At 44.5% G+C, this 23,837-nt stretch overlaps 1 long non-coding RNA gene across 1 annotated transcript in view; it reads right to left on the reverse strand.

The window, feature by feature from the left end:
* The window catches only part of LOC130366368 (uncharacterized), a 69,688-nt gene extending 46,306 nt beyond the window's left edge, over positions 1 to 23,382 (reverse strand). The window contains exons 1-2 of the long non-coding RNA XR_008891904.1: positions 23,290 to 23,382; positions 17,204 to 17,252 (exon numbers count right to left, since the gene is read on the reverse strand). This is a non-coding gene — a long non-coding RNA (uncharacterized LOC130366368). The remainder of the gene's footprint in view (positions 1 to 17,203; positions 17,253 to 23,289) is intronic.
* Positions 23,383 to 23,837: the final 455 nt, after the last annotated feature.

The raw sequence follows: 23,837 nt of genomic DNA on the forward strand, positions 1-23,837 counted from the left end.
TAGAATAATATAGAATATCATATAGAGCAATAATGTATTTTATTGGAGCTTATCCCTATTAACATGGAGCACTATGAAAGACCAAGTATGTGCGCAGATTACATCACGCAGCCCTTATATAGAAAAATTCTGGCGCATATGAAATTACATAGTGACTGACTATTATATCTATTTGGAAATGCCCGTGGAGACTAAGTCCCCGCGCATATAGAACTGCGCAGCTCCGACAGTAAGGTACGCTCGCTGGTGTAAGAGCTCGCGCAGGGGTCACGGCGCAGGAAGCGGATGTGGATATCGTCGCTGGTACAAGAGCTCGCGCAGGGGTCATAGCGCAGGAGGCGGATGTGAACATCGGCTCTGAGATCATGACGCAGTAATCATGTGATGCATTACCGAGGCAACCAATAAACAACTATGCGGATTGGTTGAACTATGAGAGCAGCAATAGGTACATGGAAATGTCCATCAAATTAAATAGAGGATGATTGGATGGGATGGTGTCCCACCAATCAGAAGTGGATATCACCCCACCATGATGTCACAATAGGAGGTTATTTAACCCCTGTTTTGGCGCTTTTTCATTCAGTGCCCCTAAGCCTCTTGACAAAGCCGCGTCTTGCGGCGAAACATGTCGAGGGGGGCATAGGATAGGTTTTTTAATATACAGTGTAGACTCCTCCACTAACCGTGTGTACACTGCAGGTACACACAGGTAGATAATAGGTGATGCCTGGCTGGCACAAATAATTAATAATACAGGAGGAGAGATACACTGCAAATTTTAACTCCTTTTTTGTTGGTGTTTTGAAATTAATAAAGATTATACCTTTCAACAAATATATGGGAAATATAGGGAATTAGTGGATCACTTCGGTGATCTTTTGGTGAACCGGTTCTAGGGTTGCTACTGGTTTTCACCAGAGCCCGCCGCAAAGCGGGATGGTCTTGCTGCGGCGGTAGCAACCAGGTCGTATCCACCGGCAATGGCTCAACCTCGCTGACTGCTGAGAAGGCTTGGGACAGAAGGACTAGACAGAGGCAAGGTCAGACGTAGCAGAAGGTCGGGGCAGGCGGCAAGGTTCGTAGTCAATGAGGATAGCAGAAGATCTGGAACACAGGCTTTGGACAACACTAACGCTTTCTCTGGCACAAGGCAACAAGATCCGGCAAGGAAGTGCAGGGGAAGTGAGGTAATATGGACAGGGAGCAGGTGGAAGCTAATTTAGACTGATTGGACCAGGCACCAATCACTGGTGCACTGGCCCTTTAAATCTTAGAGAGCTGGCGCGCGCGCCCTAGAGAGCGGAGCCGCGCGCGCCAGAACATGACAGCCGGGGACCGGGACGGGTCAGTGGCTTGGGATGCGATTCGCGAGCGGGCGCGTCCCGCTATGCGAATCGCATCCCCATCGCGAATGTCAGTGCAGCGCTCATGGTCAGCGGTTCTGACCGGGGCGCTGCAGAGAGGAGAATGCCGCGAGAGCTCCGGGGAGGAGCAGGGACCCGGAGCGCTCGGCGTAACAGTACCCCCCCTTTAGGTCTCCCCCTCTTTTTGTCTCCTTGTCCCTTCAAAAGAGACGAGAACATGGGGGACGCCTCTTGAGTCTCCTTCTGGAAAAAGAAGTCCTGGGTAGCTACACCAGCGGCAGGTAGTTCAGAAGGAATGGGGAGGGGGGGCAGAGGGAGAAGCATGTCACAGGGAAGAGTGTCACCAGGACGAGGGCTATGAGGAAGCACGGCACAGTCCTGATAGGCCTTGGGGAGACCAGGCACAGGAGGATACACTGAGGCCCGACAGACGGGGCTGGGAGCAGACGTGAAGCATTTCTTGTGGCAAGCAGGACCCCAATTCTTGATCTCCCCGGTGGTCCAGTCAAGGGTGGGAGAATGATGCTGGAGCCATGGCAGACCGAGGAGGACTTCAGAGGTGCAGTTGGGCAGGACCAAAAATTAAATTTTCTCGTGATGCAGTCTAATGCTCATAAGCAGGGGCTCTGTGCGGTAACGCACAGTGCAGTGCAACTTCACTCCGTTGACCGAAGAAATGTAGAGCGGCTTGATGAGACGGCAGTACCTATCAAGCAAAGAGGCCAAAATAAAATTTTCCAGAAGAACCAGAGTCCAAGACGGCCATGGCTGAGAAGGAGGAGTTGGCAGAAGGAGAAATCCGCACGGGCACAGTGAGACATGGAGAAGCAGACTTCGTACCAAGAGACGCCACACCCGTGTGAGCTGGGTGCGTGCGTGCGTTTCCCAGACGTGGAGCACGAATAGGGAAATCCACCAAGAAATGTTCGGTACTAGCGCAGTACAGACATAGATTTTTATCCCTACGGCGAGTCCTCTCTTCATGGGTCAGGCGAGACCGATCCACTTGCATAGCCTCCTCGGCGGGAGACACAAGGGTAGATTGCAAAGGATACTGTGGGAGAGGTGCCCAGAGATCAAGGTCTTTTTCCTGGCGGAGCTCCTGGTGTCTTTCAGAAAAACGCATGTCAATGCGGGTGGCCAAATGGATAAGTTCTTGCAGGTTGGCAGGAATCTCTTGTGCGGCCAGCACATCCTTGATGTCACTGGATAGGCCTTTTTTAAAGGTCGCGCAGATGGCCTCGTTATTCCAAGATAATTCGGAGGCAAGAGTACGAAATTGGATGGCGTACTCGCCCACTGAAGAATTACCCTGGACCAGGTTCAGCAGGGCAGTCTGGGCAGAAGAAGCTCGGACTGGTTCCTCGAAGACACTACGGACTTCAGCGAAGAAGGACTGGACTGTAGCTGTGGCAGGATCATTGCGGTTCCAGAGCGGTGTGGCCCAAGACAAGGCCTTTCCAGACAGAAGACTCACTACGAACGCCACCTTAGACCGTTCTGTAGGAAATTGGTCCGACAACATCTCCATATGTAGGGAACATTGAGACAGGAAGCCACGGCAGAGTCTAGAGTCCCCATCAAATTTGTCCGGCAGGGACAAGCGGCGGCAAGGAGCGGCCACTCGCTGCGGAGGAGGTGCAGGAGCTGGCGGAGGAGATGGTTGCTGCTGTAGCAGTGGCAGAAGTTGCTGTAACGTGGCGGTCAACTGCGACAGCTGCTGTCCCTGTTGGACAATTTGCTGCGATTGCTGGGCGACCACCGTGGATAGGTCAGCGAGACTTGGCAGCGGCACCTCAGCGGGATCCATGGCCGGCTCTACTGTTAGGATTCGGCTAGCTGGATGTGGATCCTCTGTGTCAGCGAGGGAATGACGTGGACCGTGTCGGTGGACTGGTTCTAGGGTTGCTACTGGTTTTCACCAGAGCCCGCCGCAAAGCGGGATGGTCTTGCTGCGGCGGTAGCAACCAGGTCGTATCCACCGGCAACTGCTCAACCTCGCTGACTGCTGAGAAGGCGTGGGACAGAAGGACTAGACAGAGGCAAGGTCAGACGTAGCAGAAGGTCGGGGCAGGCGGCAAGGTTCGTAGTCAATGAGGATAGCAGAAGATCTGGAACACAGGCTTTGGACAACACTAACGCTTTCTCTGGGAGCAGGTGGAAGCTAATTTAGACTGATTGGGCAAGGCACCAAACACTGGTGCACTGGCCCTTTAAATCTTAGAGAGCTGGCGTGCGCGCCCTAGAGAGCGGAGCCGCGCGTACCAGAACATTACAGCCAGGGACCGGGACGGGTAAGTGGCTTGGGATGCCATTCGCGAACGGGCGCGTCCCGCTATGCGAATCGCATCCCCATCGCGAATGTCAGTGCAGCGCTTCCGGTCAGCGGATCTGACCGGGGCGCTGCAGAGAGGAGAACGCCGCGAGCGCTCTGGGGAGGAGCAGGGACCCGGAGTGCTCGGCGTAACAGTGGAATTCTTTATTTATGCATTTTGCCATTGTACATAAAATATACATGAAATGTATAAATACTGAATATAATTCTAACATAATAGGCCACAAAACTATGCTTAAAAATCTACTATTTATCAAACTAAGGCTGGAAGAATTTATGGAGACAAAATAAAAACCGATGAATGCAAGCTAATACGCTATATGTACTTCATATGGGGAGGTCTGAGCAGCTACTGGCAGACTCAAATTATCCTTTAAAGGGGTACTTTTTTAAATCAACTGGTGCCAGAAAGTTAAACAGATTTGTAAATGACTTCAATTCAGCTGTTTGTTAGAGGGTGCCGACAACACCTATGCTGCATCTTCTGAACAGAAGTTTTACACTTTATTTGTATTGCTTTTAATAATTGCTTGTTAGTCATCACAAAGGAATTCAATGTATCTAGGAAGAGCCAATGTAACTTGTATTACACTTAAGTTCATGGCACACAGGCTGGTTCTTCCAAAGAAAACCAAAATATTGTTTTTTGTACATTTATTGTAGTTCCTTCCACCTTAATGTCTAGCTAATAATTTTCACTACCTCCCAAACCAAATCTAGCTTTATATTTAAACATATTCCCTCATACTAAGATTTCTTGTAAAACCTGTGACTACGTTTTCTGTTCTAGTTTTATAACTGTTAAGGGAAAAAGGAACTGTGTAATTACATTAAAATGCAGTTTTACCTCCATATAAAATAATAGTTAGACAACTGAAAATGACTCTTGGCTGACAGAGGTAAACTTTGTACCTTGGCAGGTGTGCGACTTGGCAAGGCAATAGATCCATGTAAGTGATAAATAACACATTGGCGGTAAACACTTGCTTTTCCAAGTGAACACTACATTAATATATATATATATATATATATATATATATATATATATATATATATATATATTGGTCCCTCTAGTGTCTGTTTCTTTTTTGCACCTATATAACTCAACCTGGGTATGAAGGTTATTGCGTTTGAAAACACCCACTATGATTCACTTAGGAAAATGCATCAGAATGATACTTTCAGCTTGGAAATGCCCTTGTTTTGATAAGTTTCCAAACCAGAAAATAAATTGTTATTAAAACTCAGTGTACAGGTATAATAGGGATTAATGAATACAAGAGGTTATTAATTCTGAAAGCGTTGCTACAATTTTGTGTGTTTATTGCTATAAGTTTGTTTTTATTATGTAGTTTCCATATTTACATTGGCCTAAAAAGACCTAAAACTAAGTTTATAAAGTATCAATTGATGCTTAGCAGAGATAAAAAGCAGCATGCCCTCTGTGCACTTCCTGTTTATAAAAGAGGTCGAGCCTATGCCAAGAGGTTCAGAAGTGTAGACTTAGTAAGTTGAGTTCCATTTAAACAGAGTTGACACATAGCTCTGAGTTCATGTAACTCTGATGCCAAGGAACTAGAGAGAAAATTTTATAGCATACTTGTCTACTAGAAATCACATGATCAGTAGATACAAAGCCATTGAAGATTTTTCATACATAATAAACATTGCTCGCAAATACTCAGAAAAGGGTGCTCTGATAATTACCTACAAGTGTCCTCATAAGGACGACCACAATACTTAAATAACAGAGCCAGCAACAGAACCTCAGTAAGAGAAGCACCTATTTTGTCCCAACAGCCACATAACAACAATTACAGTGCTTCAATAGCAGTGCCCAGGCAGGCAGCTGGTTGTTCCCCTCTGCTATGGGCGCTCCTCTTTGCTGGCATTGCATTGGGCGTGACATCTGCTCTTCTCCCAGGCAGCCACTGCGGTACTCTTAAAGGGCCGCAGTGGCTAATTGAAGAAATGACTGACTGCGGCAGCCTTCTTTTTTTGGACCCTAAATCCTCATGGCGGCCTCCTAGCTCTGGCGGCCTGCCGCTACAGGTGCTGCTGCGCCCCCTTTACAGCGGCCCTGCTAGAGTGAGTGGCGGGACTGGGAGCTTATAGCTCTCAGTTCCAACGTTCTCCGGACGCTGCACACAAGGTCCTGATACTAGATACCAGGAATTTCCCTGGAATCCTGGTAGCCCAGTCAAGCCCTGGATATGAAGTTTGAAAGGTGTTCTGTGTCGGCCCATAAGTAGTGCTCTGGGTGTGATCCATCCTTTTCTAGTCCTGTCTTCTTGGGCTGTAATCACACCCCCTGTAGGACTGACAGTTCAGGTGGCTCCCTAAGCATATGGAGCAGTGTGATGACGCAGGCCATGCCCAGGCTGTCAATCATGAAGAGTGGGCTTGATTACAGCCCAAGCAGATAGAACTAGAAGAGGATGGATTCCACCTATGGGACTACTCTTGGGCTGGCGCAGGCCACCTCTCAAACATTATGGGGGAGATATATCAAAACCTGCCCAGAGGAGAAGTTGCTGAGTTGCCCATAGCAACCAATCAGATCGCTTCTTTCATTTTTCAGAGGCCTTTTCAGAAATTAAAGACGCAAGCTGATTGGTTGCTATGGGCAACTCAGCAACTTTTCTTTTAGGTAGGATTTGCCAAATCTCCCCAAATCTCCATCTAAAATCTTTATCCTTGCTGCAGTCAGGATTGCCTCCCAGGTATGGTATTGAAGATGATTTTACCATTTATAAAGTGTTGCCACACATTATATATGCTAAAATGTGGCTGAATACATTAAATAAATGTTCCTCAAACCCATCATTTCTAAGAAGATTGGCTGACTTTGTGATATGTGTAGGGATAGCCTAAATCAAGAGAAGAATTTGTCAAAATTACATCATTTTGCACAAAAGTTTCAAGAATATCCTCAAACTTTTTCTTGACCTGTTCCATAAATATATTTGTGGCCATGGCTCGAAAAGTGAGATTACCTAGAATACAGAAAGAAATTAAGGAAACCATACTCACCAACCTGATGACTTGAGACCCATCCATGTAAAACCTAAAAACAGTCTTGCAATAAAAAACAGCAAGCGGCTGAAGTGTGCCCAAAACCGTGGACGTCGGCACGACTATAAAGGGTATACCCTTTGGAAGAACCGAAAAAGAAAGAGAGGGTGGGCGGGTGTCGCCAACACGCCATACGCACCCTACCTATGTGGGAGGGGTGTTTATATACCCCACGCCACTCCCACAAATAAAGCCTTGCAGGCTTAGCACTTGTGCTCATGGCTCAAAAAGTGAGATTACCTAAAATACATAAAGAAATTAAAGAAACCATACGACCTGATGACTTGAGACCTATCCATGGAAAACCTAAAAAAAAATCAGGTTGAAGTGTGCCCGAACTGTGCGGTTGAAGTGTGCCCAAAACCACGGACGTGTGCATGCCTATAGAGGGCAATAGACAAGGTGTAGGATACAACTCTATTTTATTCAGAATCACAAGACCAGAACTTTGCATACATTTGCCATCTCGAGAGACAGATCTGGAATATAATGAGCAAAGCAAACAGAATTCCATCTGCCTAGTTTTTTAATAACGTGAGCAGGCACATTGTGTTTGGAGGCTGCCGAAGCAGCCCCAATCCAGAAGAAGTGACCCGATATGCCTGTTGGGTCATGACCTAAGATTTTTGTCAGGATGCGGACATGTTTTAGGAACTTTGAAGCGGTTAGAGCAGATGCTTTAAATGGTAATAGAGGACGGTCAGCAGGTTTCCCAGCTAACATGGCGAGGAGCTGAGAGAGAATGGCTACTGGGCACCACTGGTCAGAAGAAGAGAAATATCATATGACAGCACCCCATTTACATGTTTTATTGGAAGACAAAGTGAGTTTGTAACCAGAATCGTCCTGAACCAGCTGACCCAAGAAGGAACCCCATGCTCTATTGTTGACACGTGTGAACTCACTTGGCCTGAGAAAGCCGTAGAAAGCTAGGTAGATGGCTGCTTTGATCACAAGGCTGTGCTGGTAACTGAAAGGGTTGGTGTCGAGTAGGGTGGACATGGCTCTAAACAGATCACCGGAGACTGGTAAGCGAGAGGTTTGGGAATGGAGAGAAGCTGGACACCCCTAAGTGCTGCTTTGATCGGGTGAGCTGATAGTACGGATGGTTTGTTAGAGGGAGAAAAAGGCCTGTAATGTTGGAGTCCTGCAAGATATAGTTTGATAGTGTTGTGTGATAGGTGTAGGACAGAGTGGCAGGAACCGACAAACGCTAGGGAAGTGCGAACCGTGATAGGGACAGGAATGTCTTGACTATACATGAAAGAAGTGAACAATTCTACGGCAGAATCATAAGTGCGTGTCATGCTGGGGGCTAGAGGGCGCTTGATCAGGGAATTGGCTATTGCTGTGAAACCTGCTAATCCATCACAAGGTTTTGGTACGGAGGGGCAGGGACACCCACTGTGTCAGCTTCTGGAAACACCTGAGAAAACACATCAGTTTTATCCCTAGACAAAGCGTCAGCTGCTAAATTTTTTGTGCCCTCTATGTGTTGGCAGACAAAATGGAACTTATATTGTAGAGATACCCAGACAAACTTATGAACAAACCTCATGACATGTAATAATTAAGAGAGGCCTTTATTCAAGATTTCTACTGTAGCCGCATTGTCACATAGAAAACGAACTGTGGTGTTAGACCATTTTTCCCCCCTTACTAATTCAGCTGCCACTAGATTTCAAACAGGGCTGAAGGTTTGCTGAAGCCGGGTATGCGTAAGATGTCTGTAGGCCAAGAGCTGGCCAACCAGTGGGATTCATGAATGGCTGTGAAGCCCATGAATGAGGCGTCTGTGCCCACCGTGGGGGACATATCCGAAGCAGACAGCGCGAAGAAGGATATGCCTTTCCAGCTTGACAGGAAATGATCCCACATAACCGGTCAGCAACAGCTTCTTCATCCATATGGAGTGTGTCCCTCTGCCCCGACATGGATGGTAACATAGCAAGAAGTCTGGAGAAGAACAACCTCCCTGATGGGATGATGCACATGGCGAATGCCATCATGCCCAGAAGACTTTGCAACTCTGTCTTGGAGATTATACAATACCTTGCAAATATATGTATGGTTTCATAGATCCTGAGAAGTTTCTTATGGGGGAGCCTGGCTTGCATGCTGACAGCACCCAGTACAATCCCCAAGAACGTGAGCTGCTTAGTAGGGCCCTCGGTTTTCAGTGGGGAAACTAGTACCCCAAGCCTATTAAATAATGCAAGTAGAGAAGTGAGGTTTGATGGAACAGAACCCGGATGTTCTAGCAGGAGGAAATCGTCTAAGTAGTGTATGGGGAATTGACAATCAGACACATTCTGTAGGGACCAATGTAAAGCAACAGTTTAGTTGATCAAACAACCCCAGGCTACTCTTAGTCCCAAAGGTCAATCTGACAGCAAAATAATAATTCCCCAACCACTTCACACCGTGCTATTGCCATAGGTCTTGTCTGATTGGAAGCAATTTGAATGTGTTGGTAATGTCGGCTTTCGAGAGCCACGTGTTGTTACCTAGCTGCAGTATAACCTGTATGGCCTGTGTCACGATTCGGCTAGCTGGATGTGGATCCTCTGTGTCAGAGAGGGATTGGCGTGGACCGTGCCGGTGGACCGGTTCTAAGATGCTACTGGTATTCACCAGAGCCCGCCGCAAAGCGGGATGGTCTTGCTGCGGCGGTAGCAACCAGGTCGTATCCACCGGCAACGGCTCAACCTCGCTGACTGCTGAGAAGGCATGGGACAGAAGGACTAGGCAGAGGCAAGGTCAGACGTAGCAGAAGGTCGGGGCAGGCGGCAAGGTTCGTAGTCAAATGAAATAGCAGAAGGTCTGGAACACAGGCTTTGGACAACACTAAACGCTTTCACCGGCACAAGGCAACAAGATCCGGCAGGGAAGTGCAGGGGAAGTGAGGGGATATAGCCAGGGAGCAGGTGGAAGCTAATTAGGCTGATTGGCCAGGCACCAATCACTGGTGCACTGGGCCTTTAAATCTTAGAGAGCTGGCGCGCGCACGCCCTAAGGAGCGGAGCCGCGCGCGCCAGGACGTGACAGCCGGGGACCGGGACGGGTAAGTGACTTGGGATGCGATTCGCGGGCGGGCGCGTCCCGCTATGCGAATCGCATCCCCGCCGGCAATGTCAGTGCAGCGCTCCCGGTCAGCGGGTCTGACCGGGGCGCTGCAGAGAGAGAGACGCCGCGAGCGCTCCGGGGAGGAGCAGGGACCCGGAGCGCTCGGCGTAACAGCCTGGTTGGTGGATGCATTTTCATTGTCAACTATTCAGACAGTGTAAATGCTTTGATGCTGGGAACAGGGGAGGAATAAGGAGCTGACAGATCGTATATTAACCTCTTTTTATTGTAAAATTTCTCTGTGGCCAGTCCCAGTGGGCTGACCCTCCAGCAATCAAAAGGGGTGTATCAAATGGCCCAATCATGAACCCCTTGTCTATTTCAACTTGCAACAAATGAGAGACAATGTCAGGTTCCTTACGGGCTGACATCAGGTTATGACATTCGTAAGTAAATTACGGCAACGCGATGAGGCCAGTGTGAAAACCATTTCAGAACCCCGATACTAGCCACCTGACCCAGTCGGAATCAGGGTGACAGACGAGCACCTGTGCCAAGTCATGCCTGAGCAGATGGTGCTGGTGTGTGCCCTAAAACAATTGAAACAAACATGAAGAAAGCGGCAGTTGCTATACGTACAGGTGGCAAGATTGAAACGGTTGCATATCTGACTCTTACCAAGATATCTGACCAGAAGGCCCAACCTGTCAACTGTGACGTTATCTTTTTGACCAGACACATTGGAAGCAACAGAGGTTTTGTTGGTGCTGAGTTCGGATTGGTTATTCACCTGGGAGCACACTGCAGAGGAATGGGATATGGGATTACACAAACTGCAGGACGAGGCTTTCAAACCTGCAAAATGTTTGCAAAACAATTCTGCGTCTATAGCACCCCAGTTGGAGGTATAATTGAATTGCATGTATCCAGCGGCTGCTTTTGTGGCGAACGACTTATGATAGTCGTAAAAGGCTGTACCTCCATATTTATATGTCAGCTCAGTTACCTTATGTAAGTATAGGTCAAACTTTTCCCTACGTTCAGGTTTAACAGAACAAATCATGTCTCTAAATAACCCAAAGGCAATAAGAAACTCTGGAATACTCAATTTCCTGTTCAGCCTAGCATCTTTGCTTTTAAATACAGCCGCTGATTCACTGCATGCCACAGTCTTAGTCTCAGTGAGATCATTGGTTGCAATCAACAATAAAGCCAAGTTGACATCCCTTCCTGCGAGATGAAATGGGCAGGGGGCAACGTTTGGAGGATCCTGTGGCGTACCTGGGGGGGGAGGGGTGGCTTGGGACGTGGAGGCCACAGGTGAAGCAACTGCAATGGATGACTCCGTAGCCCAGGTTCGCTCCAGTTCCTCCAACCTGGACTGAAATCCAGACATAGAAGTCATCATGGTATTCATCATCGCATGTAGTTGTGCGAGAGATGTGCTCATGGTTTGGGCAGACATAGCCTCCTGGCTGCCGCCTGGAGCAGGCTCAGAGGTCAGTAATTTATAGAGTTTCTCCTTCCTGGCAGATGTCGGTAAAGGGATTCCCCTTATCCTCAAATCCTCTATCAGTTTAGGTATGGTCCAGGAATGGTAAGAAGGGACACTACCCCAGTCAGAGGCCCTTGCAGGAGTCTCTAGGACAGAGAGTGCCTCCTCAATATCGGAGGGCTGAGACATACTCCTTCCGAACCTGTCCGGGCCAATAATGAAGGGTGGCGGTGAAACAAGCAAACAATAATAAGCAAAATGACTGGGAAAAACACACCTCACTCTAAATTAACGCTACTGACCTGTAGAACAACCTGAAGTCAAGGTAGAACATAATCCGATGCTCCGTGACCACACCAACCAACTGACTGAGACAAGACCAAATAACAAACAACAAAGAGTTGGGCAATTAATTGATCAACTAGTGCAAGATTGTGGGACAGACTACCGTAGCATCAAGATTAATGCGGGGATAATAGAATAACACAATTGCTACATGACATCTGTGAAAATAAACCAAGAAATTAACCTACAGCCTTTTATAGCTGTAGCCAGGTGAGAATGAATGAGCATGGCATGAGTGTGAGATGTAACATGATGGACTAACAATATTGTATGCTGTTGTGCTGAGGTGAGAGTCAAACAGCACATGCAGAGGGTCCCATCTTAAGGACGTGTCAGACACGGTAACCAACTGCCTATGTGTAAAATTAATTTATTGCTCTGAAGAACGAGTCGGCAGCTATAACTTCAATGGGTCCCATCTGAAGATGACTCAGGAAACTGGTAACCCGTTGACTATGTGTAAACTTCATTGCTCTGAAGACGTGTCTGTAGCAATGACTCGCAAGTGACCCCATCTGAAGAACGTGTCAGATAAACGGGAATCAGTTGCACCCAATATTATGAAGCTGCCATGTAAGGCGAGGTAATATGTAACAGTATGGAATGCATGTGATGAATGAGCTACGTGTGAGAGTAAAGTGCTAGACATAAACTTAATCATGGTGACTAATTAGTATCTAAAATAGCCTGCGACCTGAAATTCCATACTTGCAGGAAATTTCACAACGTGATTTAGCTGTATGGAAAACGTTCATTAGAGCCAACTGGAAATTGACACTATTCATCCAACTGCAGAACAATGACATGGCGCTGTGCCGACTATTTACAATTTACCAGCAATGTAAGCAATCATGTCAGAACCCAGAAATGTGCTTTATCTGAGAACATAATAGTGATGCTTCCAGTGGTGGTGACCCCCCCCCCCCCCCCTCATTAATATTTTTGTTTTAATTATTTTACACTTGAGCCGGTGGTAGATGCTCACATGCAAGTATATTTGTATAGGATAAACAGGACTATAATGACACCCCCATAACCTAATTTTCTCTACGATAACTAGTATTAACTATATAGCAACACCTTACAACTGAAGTTAACAATAACATGACATATCCGGACACAGGCTAGGACCGGAGACAGCTCCACCGTATTACCCCATATATGACAAACATATTAACATGCTACCGACCTTACCGATCCAGTCACAATAGGGAACCGCGACTAACGCTGGTATCGCCCGGCACGTGGGGACCTGGCATCATTACCCTGGCGTCGGGGCGCTGCAGCTCCGAGGCGCAACCTTGTATGCAGTTGAAACCGGAAACCGGGCATGTTGGCATAGGAAACCGGCGTGCTGGCATAGAAAGCACAGCATGCCGGCACAGGACTAGCCTGGAACAGGCCGCTGCAGTGAACGCGAGGCGGCGCCAGCTGGTGACATCACCCGTTGCCACAGTGAGCAGGGCTGCCTCCCCACCGGCAACGCAGTCAACTGGAGCCAATACAATGTGACTGTAGGTGCAAAAACAATCCAGTGCATGGTAAGGAGATGCTGCCAGACACCACCACTTACCCAAAACTTGTGAAGCACCGATCAGGAAAATCTAGCAGCCGCAACTCCTACCTCCGGAGGGGCGTATCTGCTAATACGGTGCTCTGCAGCAGAAACACCTCCAACGCGCCATACGCAATGTAAACTATGTGGGTGGGGTATTTATATACCCCACGCCACTCCCACAAATACAGCATTGCAGGCTTAGCACCTATTGACCGACAAAATAACAAGGGTAGGAGATGCTGCTAGTAGGCAATACAGATTAGTAAGAAATTTGCAGCCAGGATCTGCCTACAGCAACCTCAGGAGAGGTTTCATTCCAGCGCCTGAACTTTGGCCCTCATTTACTTTTGGAGTTCCATTAAAATTTAGGTGGAAATGCATTTCACTCTATTTATTAACTTAATTCTCAAAACATGTCAAAGATTCCTTTTTTTGTCTGGGAAAGTCATCACTTTCGGCCATTTATCCATAGTTTGGGCATGGCTTTCTACTTCAGAGTGTTTTTTTTTTTTTACTTTTCCTGCCCGGTTTTTGATGTGTTTTACCCCAGAGTTTTTTTTAAACTTTTATAGGAAAGGTTAAATAAATTAAATGTTTGTTTGGTTATTTGGGCACATTTTAGTGTACACTTACAGAAACCTACATGCCATAAACACCAAACAACTTATAGACACTTTATAGTCTTCATTATCCATAACCGAACATAATCTTAACAATTACAAAATAATCCTGGATGAAGCAGCACCAACCCCATTCCTCATAGTCTGTAAGCTCTTGCAAGCAGGGCCTTCACTCCTCTTGTTCAAAAATTAATTGTGTAAAATTGTAATGTCTGATACCTGTCTTTATTTGTACCTCCAAAATTGTAAAGTAATGTGAAATCTGTTGGCACTATACAAATAAACATTATATGAACCAAAAGCGACCAAGATGCGAACATCACATTTGTGAATATGAGGGAAAACTCAATATAAATCCACAAAAAAAAGGGAAAGAAAGCATGAAATATTGACACAGAAGGGCTTTTGTATCAGTTAAAAAGTCACGTACCCACAGTTAACTGTTGAAAACAGTTATGTAGTGTTGCTCTTTTGCATATAATATCATTAAACACAGTAACACAGGACATAATCAATGGGTGCGTAACATAAAAGTTCTAATTCCTCAAATTACACAATCAAGTATTTGCCATCTTTTATTAAACCAGAACGCTTACATGTAGAGCAAATGTGCGCTGGGAAATATGGCAAGGGCTCATAAGCTGTGCCAGCTTTATAGGCAGCAGTGGAGTATAACTGTCACTTGCTGGTAGCAGCGGGGATCAGAGATAACTCTGGATGTTTAGTGTGTGGTTAGATGTATATGTGTAATGTGTGTGTATGATGTGTGTATATGTATGTGTATGATATGTGTGCATGTAATGCATGATGTGGGGGAGAAGGCGGGTGAATGTACGATATGTGTATGCATGATATGTGTATATGTATGATGTGTGTGTATGTGGGATGTGTGTATGTATGTAATGTATGATGTGGGGGGCAGTGCCAGGTGTATGTATGATATGTGTATGCATGATGTGTGTGTAAAGTATGTATGATGTGTATATATGTATGATGTGTGTGTACAGTATGTGTGATGTGTGTATGTGTATATATGTGTGTGTGTGTGTGTGTGTGTATGATGTGTGTGTATGTGTGATGTTTGTGTGTATGTAATGTATGATGTGGGGGGAGGGGGCAGCAATGGGTGTATGTATGATATGTGTATGCATGTGTGTATGCAGGATGTGTGTATATGTATGATGTGTGTGTATGTGTGTATGTATGTAATGCAAGATGTGGGGGGGCAGCGGCGGATGTATGTATGATATGTATATTCATGATATGTGTATACGTATGATTTGTGAGTATGTGTGATGTTTGTATGTATGTAATGTATGATGTGGGGGCAGCGGCGGGTGTATGTATGATATGTGTATGCATGATGTGTGTGTATCTATGATATGTGTATATGTATCATGTGTGTGTTTGTGTGATGTGTGTATGTATCTAATGTATGTAGTGGGGGGGCAGCAGCGGGGGTATGTATGATATGTGTATGGATGATATGTGTGTATGTAGAATGTGTGCATGTATTTATGATACTTTCAATTGACTGTCATTAATCTAACAGATTTCATTATATCTGAGTTAAATCTGAGAACTTTAGTAAAGGGTCTGAACTTCTGTATGGTGGAAAACTTTGACTATGTCGGTTTCGTTATTGATTTGTATAAATCTGTACGTAAATTGAGTTTGAAAAAGTTATTTTGTAATAAACCTGTGAAACATGATGCACTCCCAGAGGGAGAAATCCCCGCAATGATTGGCCACTTGGGTTGAGTGCCTTTAAGGAATTCAAAACCAATCCCCTTATTTAGTCCCCTTAAAGCTATATTTTAGGTGGGTCTTCAGTTTAGGGTATTATTCCCCGGAGGAGCGACCATCCAATTAGGGGATTGGTTTTGAAGTCATTAATCCTGAGACCCACTGGGACACCTTTTGATTTGATTTGAACATACATGGCAGTTCAGATCTGCCAATCTGTCCCATATTAGCCAAAATGTCTGGCTTTCTGTCACAAGCAATAAATGCAGAGGTTGCTACTAGTGAAGCATCGCATGTCTTTTCTACTAATAGTTTACCCCTGACTCAAGAGGATATCTTCCAAGCATTCAGGAATTTAAATAAAACATATAAGCAATATACCTGCTCATGGTGGGAAGTTGCTAGCTTGGAAACATACTACCAGCAGCGGATAGTGTATAGAGGGCTGAGATCGCCCCTAGTGCCACACACACACATAAAGAAGACAAGGCATTCATTAGAGGGTGGGAGACCCTTCAAACCTAAAACTCCCTGAGGCTTATTAGTTATCTGTTGGAGTACGAAAAAAGCTTCCTAGTTAAAATCAGTAACCAATTGGAATCAGAGATACAGCAGATCCAAGGCTTCTCTAACAACTCAGAGTTTGCCAACTTGGAACAAAAATTGCAAAGAAGTTTAGAATCCTATAAAAGTGAATTAAAAGAGAGGAAACACAATAAATACATTCGAGATTATACTGATTTGCTACAGGGAGGGTATATACGTATAAAGAAATGCAGAGGAATCGCAATATCTGGAGTGGGCCGAGTAAACAGTAACTGAGTCAGATACATCAGGGACTGAAGAATTTCAGTCATATTCAGGCAGCATATCTGACTCCGGTACCAAGCGGAAATATAAAGGAGGTAAATATAAAGGAGTAGTTAAAAAAAAAACGTATAATAAAACCGCAATCAGAAAAACAATACCAACCTATACAACATGTGGCAATACATATACCTCTGGACACTACTCTGCCCCTTCATCCAATCACAATTGCCCCTTCATCCAATCACAATACAACAACACCTCTGTCTATGACATCAGCATACCCTTTAAACTCACTGATGCAAATGCAAACTATCGCCTCAGGGACAAATACCGGTCAAATGATGAGGACACAACCATCTTTTACCAACAATCATCAAACTCCCACCGTTACCAATGGCCAAAGGAATATACCCTCTTTTTTAGGGGCTCAACAGGGCCAAGCGGGCCCAATACAGACGACGGGAGGGACAAATCAAATGAGCTCCATGTTATTCAGTTTACCCCCGCTTCCACCTCGCCTTCTATAAACTCAGTAATTAATGATGGACCCCATATGGGAATGTATGACAACTCGAATATCCGGGATGAACACATGAAAACAAATGAAATGCAGATCATCAATTTATCCTCATACCAGCTGGAAGAATCTGAAAGAGCATTATTACTAAGAGGTTTGTCCTTCACACCAACACCCAGATTCAATGAATTTGAGTGGGTGAAGGACATAAACCTCTTTGCGCGAAAACTAGCGCTACACAAATGGCACAAGACAGAGACGGGGGATACCTGAGGAGGAGAGAATCAGCGGCCTTGGAGGTACTTCAGGAACTTCTTTCTGAAAATGAAAATGCAGAGGTTACATTGAGAGCACCGTTCACAGATTTTAAACCTAGGTCAAAGATAACACCTGCATTTAGTCAATATGCAAATATTGAACTATTTGTAAAAATGGTTACTGAAGAGATTAAGTCCATCAAACCAGATAACAGATTGATTCACTCCAATCTCTCTCAGGAAGAAAAGAATGAGCTGAAAAGGATCCAGGAAAATGAAAATCTTATAATAAAGCCCTCGGACAAGGGCGAGAATATCGTACTGATGGACAAGAAAGACTACATGGACATGACCCTCAGATTGTTGAACGACAGGGATACTTACGAGATACTAGATAGAGACCCGACAAGTAGTGTTGAGCGGCATAGGCCATATTCGAATTCGCGAATATATGGATGCAAAAATTAGTATATGCAAATTTTCGTATATGCGAACATTCGCAAACCAGTCTCACACAGTAGTATTAGAGCCTTCTTACACCACATAAGCTGGAAGCAGAGAGGGATGATTACTGTGATGTGTACTGTGAAAAAAAAAAAAAAAACGAATATTCGTAATTACGAATATATAGCGCTATATTCGCGAATATTCACGAATTCGCGAATATGCGATATTCGCGAATAAAATTCGAATTGCGAATATTCGCGAGCAACACTACTGACAAGTAACTAACACAAATACATCAACTATTAACTAAAGCAAAAGAGGAACAACTAGTGACAGATGATGAATTTTCATTCCTAATTAATACGCACCCGATTATAGCCACATTTTATGCATTACCTAAAACGCATAAAGAGATGAATCCAATCAAAGGACGTCCCATCGTTTACGGAAATAAAAACCTCACTGAAAAAATCAGTATATATGTAGACAAGATCTTGGCCCCATTCGTATCTTCCCTCCCCTCACATTTAAAGGACACTAAGGACACAGTTTTGAAAATTAATGATTTAACAGTGAACACGAACACATCACTAATGAGTCTTGATGTAGAAAGCCTATATAGTAATATAGCACATGGATTGGGAATCACACACTTTTCTTTCTACACGTAGCACTCTACACACACTATTTCTTAACCCCTTAAGGACCAAGCCCATTTTGGCCTTAAAGGGGTACTCCGGTGGAAAACATTTTTTTTCTTTAAATGAACTGATGCCAGAAAGTTAAACAGATTTGTAAATTACTTCTGTTAAAAATCTTTACCCTTCCAGTACTTTTTAGCAGCTGTATGCTACAGAGGAAATTGTTTTCTTTTTTAATCCTTTTTTGTCTTATCCACAGTGCTCTCTGCTGATGCCTCTGTCCATGTCAGGAACTCACCAGAGCAGCATAGGTTTGCTATGGGGATTTTCTCCTGCTCTGGACAATTCCTGATATGAACAGAGGTGTTAGCAGAGAGCACTGTGGACAAGACAAAAAAAGAAATTAAAAAAGAAAATAATTTCCTCTGTAGCATACAGCTGCTAAAAAGCACTGGAAGGGTAAAGATTTTTTTTATATAAGTAATTTACAAATCTGTTTAACGTTCTGGCACCAGTTGATTTAAAAAAAAAAAAAAAGAATGTTTTCCACCCGAGTACCCCTTTAAGGACCAGAGAGTTTTTTGCACATCTGACCACTGTCACTTTAAACATTAATAACTCTGGAATGCTTTTAGTTATCATTCTGATTCTGAGATTGTTTTTTCGTGACATATTCTACTTTAACATAGTAGTACATTTTTGTGGTAACTTGCATGCTTTCTTGGTGAAAAATTCCAAAATTTGATGAAAAATTTGAAAATTTTGCATTTATTTAACTTTGAAGCTTTCTGCTTGTAAGGAAAATGTATATTACAAATAAAAAAAAATTGGATTCACATATACAATATGTCTACTTTATGTTTGCATGATAAAATTGATGAGTTTTTACTTTTGGAAGACATCAGAGGGCTTCAAAGTTCAGCAGCAATTTTCCAATTTTTCACAAAATTTTCAAACTAGATATTTTTCAGGGACCAGTTCAGTTTTGAAGTGGATTTGAAGGGTCTTCATATTAGAAATACCCCACAAATGACCCCATTATAAAAACTACACCCCCCAAAGTATTCAAAATGACATTCAGTCAGTGTTTTAACCCTTTAGGTTCACAAGAATAGCAGCAAAGTGAAGGAGAAAATTCTAAATCTTCATTTTTTACACTCACATGTTCTTGTAGACCCAATTTTTGAATTTTTGCAAGTGGTAAAACAAGTAAATTTTTACTTGCATTTGTAGCCCAATTTCTCTTGAGTAAGCACAAACCTCATATGTCTATGTAAAGTGTTCGGCGGGTGCAGTAGATGGCTCAGAAGGGAAGGAGCGACAAGGGGATTTTGGAGAGAACATTTTTCTGAAATGGTTTTTGAGGGGCATGTCACCTTTGGGAAGCCTCTAGGGTGTCAAAACAGCACAAAAACAAAAAACAAATGGCATACCATTTTGGAAACAAGACCCCTCGGGGAATGTAACATGGGATAAAGTGAGCCTTAATACCGCACAGGTGTTTCATGACTTTTGCAAATGTAAAAAAAAAAAAATTGACCTAAAATGCTTGTTTTCCCAAACATTTTACATTTTAAAAAGGGTAATAGCAGAAAATACCCCCCAAAATTTGAAGCCCAATTTCTCCCGATTCAGAAAACACAACATATGGGGGTGAAAAGTGCGATACCCCATATGTGACCCTAAACTGTTGCCTTGAAATACGACAGGGCTCCAAAGTGAGAGCGCCATGCCCATTTGAGGCCTAAATTAGGGACTTGCATAGGGGTGGACATAGGGGTATTCTACGCCAGTGATTCCCAAACAGGGTGCCTCCAGCTGTTGTAAAACTCCCAGCATGCCTGGACAGTCAGTGGCTGTCTGGTAATACTGGGAGTAGTTGTTTTGCAACAGCTGGAGGCTCCGTTTTGGAAACAGTGGCGTACCAGACGTTTTTCATTTTTATTGGGGAGGGGAGGGGGGCTGTGTAGGGGTATGTGTATATGTAGTGTTTTTTACTTTTTATTTTATTTTGTGGTAGTGTAGTGTAGTGTTTTTAGGGTACAGTCACATGGGCGGGGGTTCACAGTAGTTTCTCGCTGGCAGTTTGAGCTGCGGCAGAAAATTTGCCACAGCTCAAACTTGCAGCCGGATACTTACTGTAAACCTCCGCCCATGTGAGTGTACCCTGTACGTTCACATTGGGGGGGGGGGACATTCAGCTGTTGCAAACTACAACTGCCAGCATGCGCTAACAGACTGTACATGCTGAGAGTTTTAGTTTTGCAACAGCTGTAGGCACACTGGTTGTGTATCACTGAGTTTGTGACCTAACTCAGTGTTTCACAACCAGTGTGCCTCCAGCTGTTGCAAAACTACAACTCCCAGCATGTACGGTGCATGCTGGGAGTTGTAGTTTGCAACAGCTGGAGGCACGCCGGTCGTGAAACACTGAGTTAGGTAAAAAAAAAACTCTGAGTTTCACAACCAGTGTGCCTTTAGCTGTTGCAAAACTACTACTCTCAGCAGTCACCGACAGCCAACGGGCATGCTGGGAGTTGTAGTTATGCAACCAGCAGATGCACCACTACAACTCCCAGCATGCACTTTAGCTGTTTGTGCAAGCTGGGAGTTGTAGTTATACAACAGCTGAAGGTACACTTTTCCATAGAAAAAATGTGCCTCCAGCTGTTGCAAAACTATAAGTCCCAGCATGCCCATAAGGGAATGCTGGGAGTTGTGGTGGTCTGCCTCCTGCTGTTGCATAACTACAGCTCCCAGCATGCCCTTTTAGCATGCTGGGAGCTGTTGCTAAGCAACAGCAGGAGGCTGTCACTCATCTTCAACTGCTGCAAGCCGCCGCATACATGTTAGTCCCTCGCCACTGCCGCTCCTGGGGCCCCGATCCCAACATTGACGCTGGGGATCTGGGTCCCCGGCTGCTGGGGTCCACGTCCCGCACACGCTCACGTCCTCCGGAAGAGGGGCAGAGCGGGTTATGTGAGTGACACCCGCAGCAGGTGCCCTGATTGGTCGGCAGGTAAACCGGTCGACGAATCAGGGTGATCGTGAGGTGGCACCAGTGCCACATTACCCCTGCTGGCTATGGCTGTTTGGGGCCGTCAGAGACGGCCACGAACACCCTGTAATTCTGGGTCACCGGGTCACTGGAGACCCGATTGACCCGGAATCCACCGCAGATCGCTGGGCTGAATTGTCCAGCAATCTGCGGCCATCGCCGACATGGGGGGACATAATGACCCCCCTAGGCGATATGCTGCGATGCCTGCTGAACGATTTCAGCAGGCATCCGGCTCTGGTCCCCAACCGGCTAGCGGTGGGGACCGGATTTCCCACGTGTGTGTGGATACGCCCTGTGTCCTTAAGGACTCGGAATGCAGGGCGTATCCATACGCCCTTTCTCCTGAAGAGGTTAAACATAATCAATTTGTTCTCACTTTACTGGAGTATATTTTAACACATAACTATTTTCTCTTTGGCGATGTCTTTTACAGACAGACAAAGGGCACCATTATGGGGACCTCTTGTGCACCCACCTTTGCAAATTAGTTTTTTGGTTGGTGGGAGAGCACTATTGTTTTTGGTGAAGAGTTTATACATTACACGGAGCACATTTTGTTTTGGGGAGATATATTGATGATATTTTAATTTTTTGGGATGGTGACGGGCCTTTGTTTCTTGAATTTGTTGAGAAACTAAACAACAACCAAATTGGAATGAAATTCACATCTGAGATCAGGGGCAAAATAATTCCTTTTCTTGATCTATCTATATACATTGATGAAGATCAAAGAATATAGACTGAAATTTATTGTAAGCAAACCTCAACAAATAGTTTTTTACATTGGGGGAGTTAGCACCCGGAGATTCTAAAACGTAGCATCCCTGTGGGCCAATATCTGAGGGCCAAACGTAACTGTTCGCAACGTAACCTGATGCGAAGGTTCACCGCAAGGGGTTACCCCAAAAAGCACATGAGAAAGGCATTTAATAGAGCTAAGTATAGTGAAAGAGCAGCTCTATTAGGCCCAAAGGAACCACCATGTACCCAATTAATGATTCAATGCATTTCCACCCTTGATGCCTATGCTCCTAGTATAAGAAACATACTTACGAAGTACTGGGGGATGCTGAAATCGGACCCAGATTTGACTGAAGTTATAGCAGATTGGCCCAGTCTAACATACAGACGAGGACTAAATCTCCGTGACCTATTAGTGCATAGTCACCAGTGAGAAAATGACACAACAGTCAAATACCTGGTTGCCCTCACCCCCAGCTGGCTCCTTTCCGTGCGGGCACTGTGCCTCATGTAAATAAATGGTGAAAACCAAGGATTTTGTAAACCCCCCTGACGGAAGAAGATATCAGATTAGGAAATTCATAAATTGCAGTTCTCGGAACGTAATTTATGTAGCACGCTGCCCTTGCCCTAAACTTTACATAGGGAAAACCATCCAAGAGCTGAGAAAGAGGATTAGTAAGCATATCAGTACAATTCGGACGATGGCGGATACTCCAATTGCAAGACATGTGATGACAGTACACAATAATAAATTGAAAGCAATACAATTTTGGGTCTTGATGAAATTTGAGCTGGGACCAAGGAAGGGAGACATAAATAAGATCTTATTAAAAGAAGAAGCTAAATGGATCTATCGATTAAACAGTAGGAACCCAGTAGGACTGAAGGGTTCTCATTCTCTGCATTTTTAGAATAATAATTGCTTGGTATATGAGATGTATACTCTCTCTTTAAAATTCAGTCAATTAAAAAGAAACAAACACAACAATTAAACATAAAAGTGTTGGATCCAATGTGACTAGAGGAACACAATTTGAAGGATACAAGCAATAAGGATGAAGAATACAAGAAAATCAGGGTCAAACTAGATAATGAATAGAGTAACAACTGAAGACTATATTATAAAGGAATAATAGTTACCTTCAAGTGATACTGATCCCACAATATAAACATACAAACCTATACATAAGATTAAGATCACTTACCTTGCATAGTAGACTGGACTGAGGTATGATGTGGAGTAATTGGTGACAGGGGGAAGGCTCCCAGAAAGGGAACGTGGTGAAGAGTGATGGATCTAAGATGAAAGTAATAGCTAATTATATTGAGGTTATGTACTATGCACTCATAATGGCAGTGAACATTTTAAACATATAGAGGCATAACACATGGTAAACATGGTAGCCAATAATTAACAACATTGAGTAAGCAGAGGTACACATGTACACCTGCGTATGAGAAATAATTCAATAATCCAAATAGATTCATACACAGACTGAATAATTGAACAATAGAACCAAAACCTTCCCTTTCCATCCTCCTCTCCAATTGTGTCCCTCAAGTCTTTTCTTTTCCCCTCCCCCTCTTTCTCTCCCTCCCCCCCACTCTCCCCCTTCCCCCCTTCTTTCCCCTTTCCTCCCCCTTCCCACCCCTTTCCCTTTCCATTGATTACACTGTAGCATCATAAAAGAAATGATGATACTAATATTATATTCAATAGGATGCTGGCATATTGGCAACCGTCATATTCTCT

Source organism: Hyla sarda, chromosome 1 (assembly GCF_029499605.1).
Source record: "Hyla sarda isolate aHylSar1 chromosome 1, aHylSar1.hap1, whole genome shotgun sequence".
Taxonomy (NCBI): domain Eukaryota; kingdom Metazoa; phylum Chordata; class Amphibia; order Anura; family Hylidae; genus Hyla; species Hyla sarda.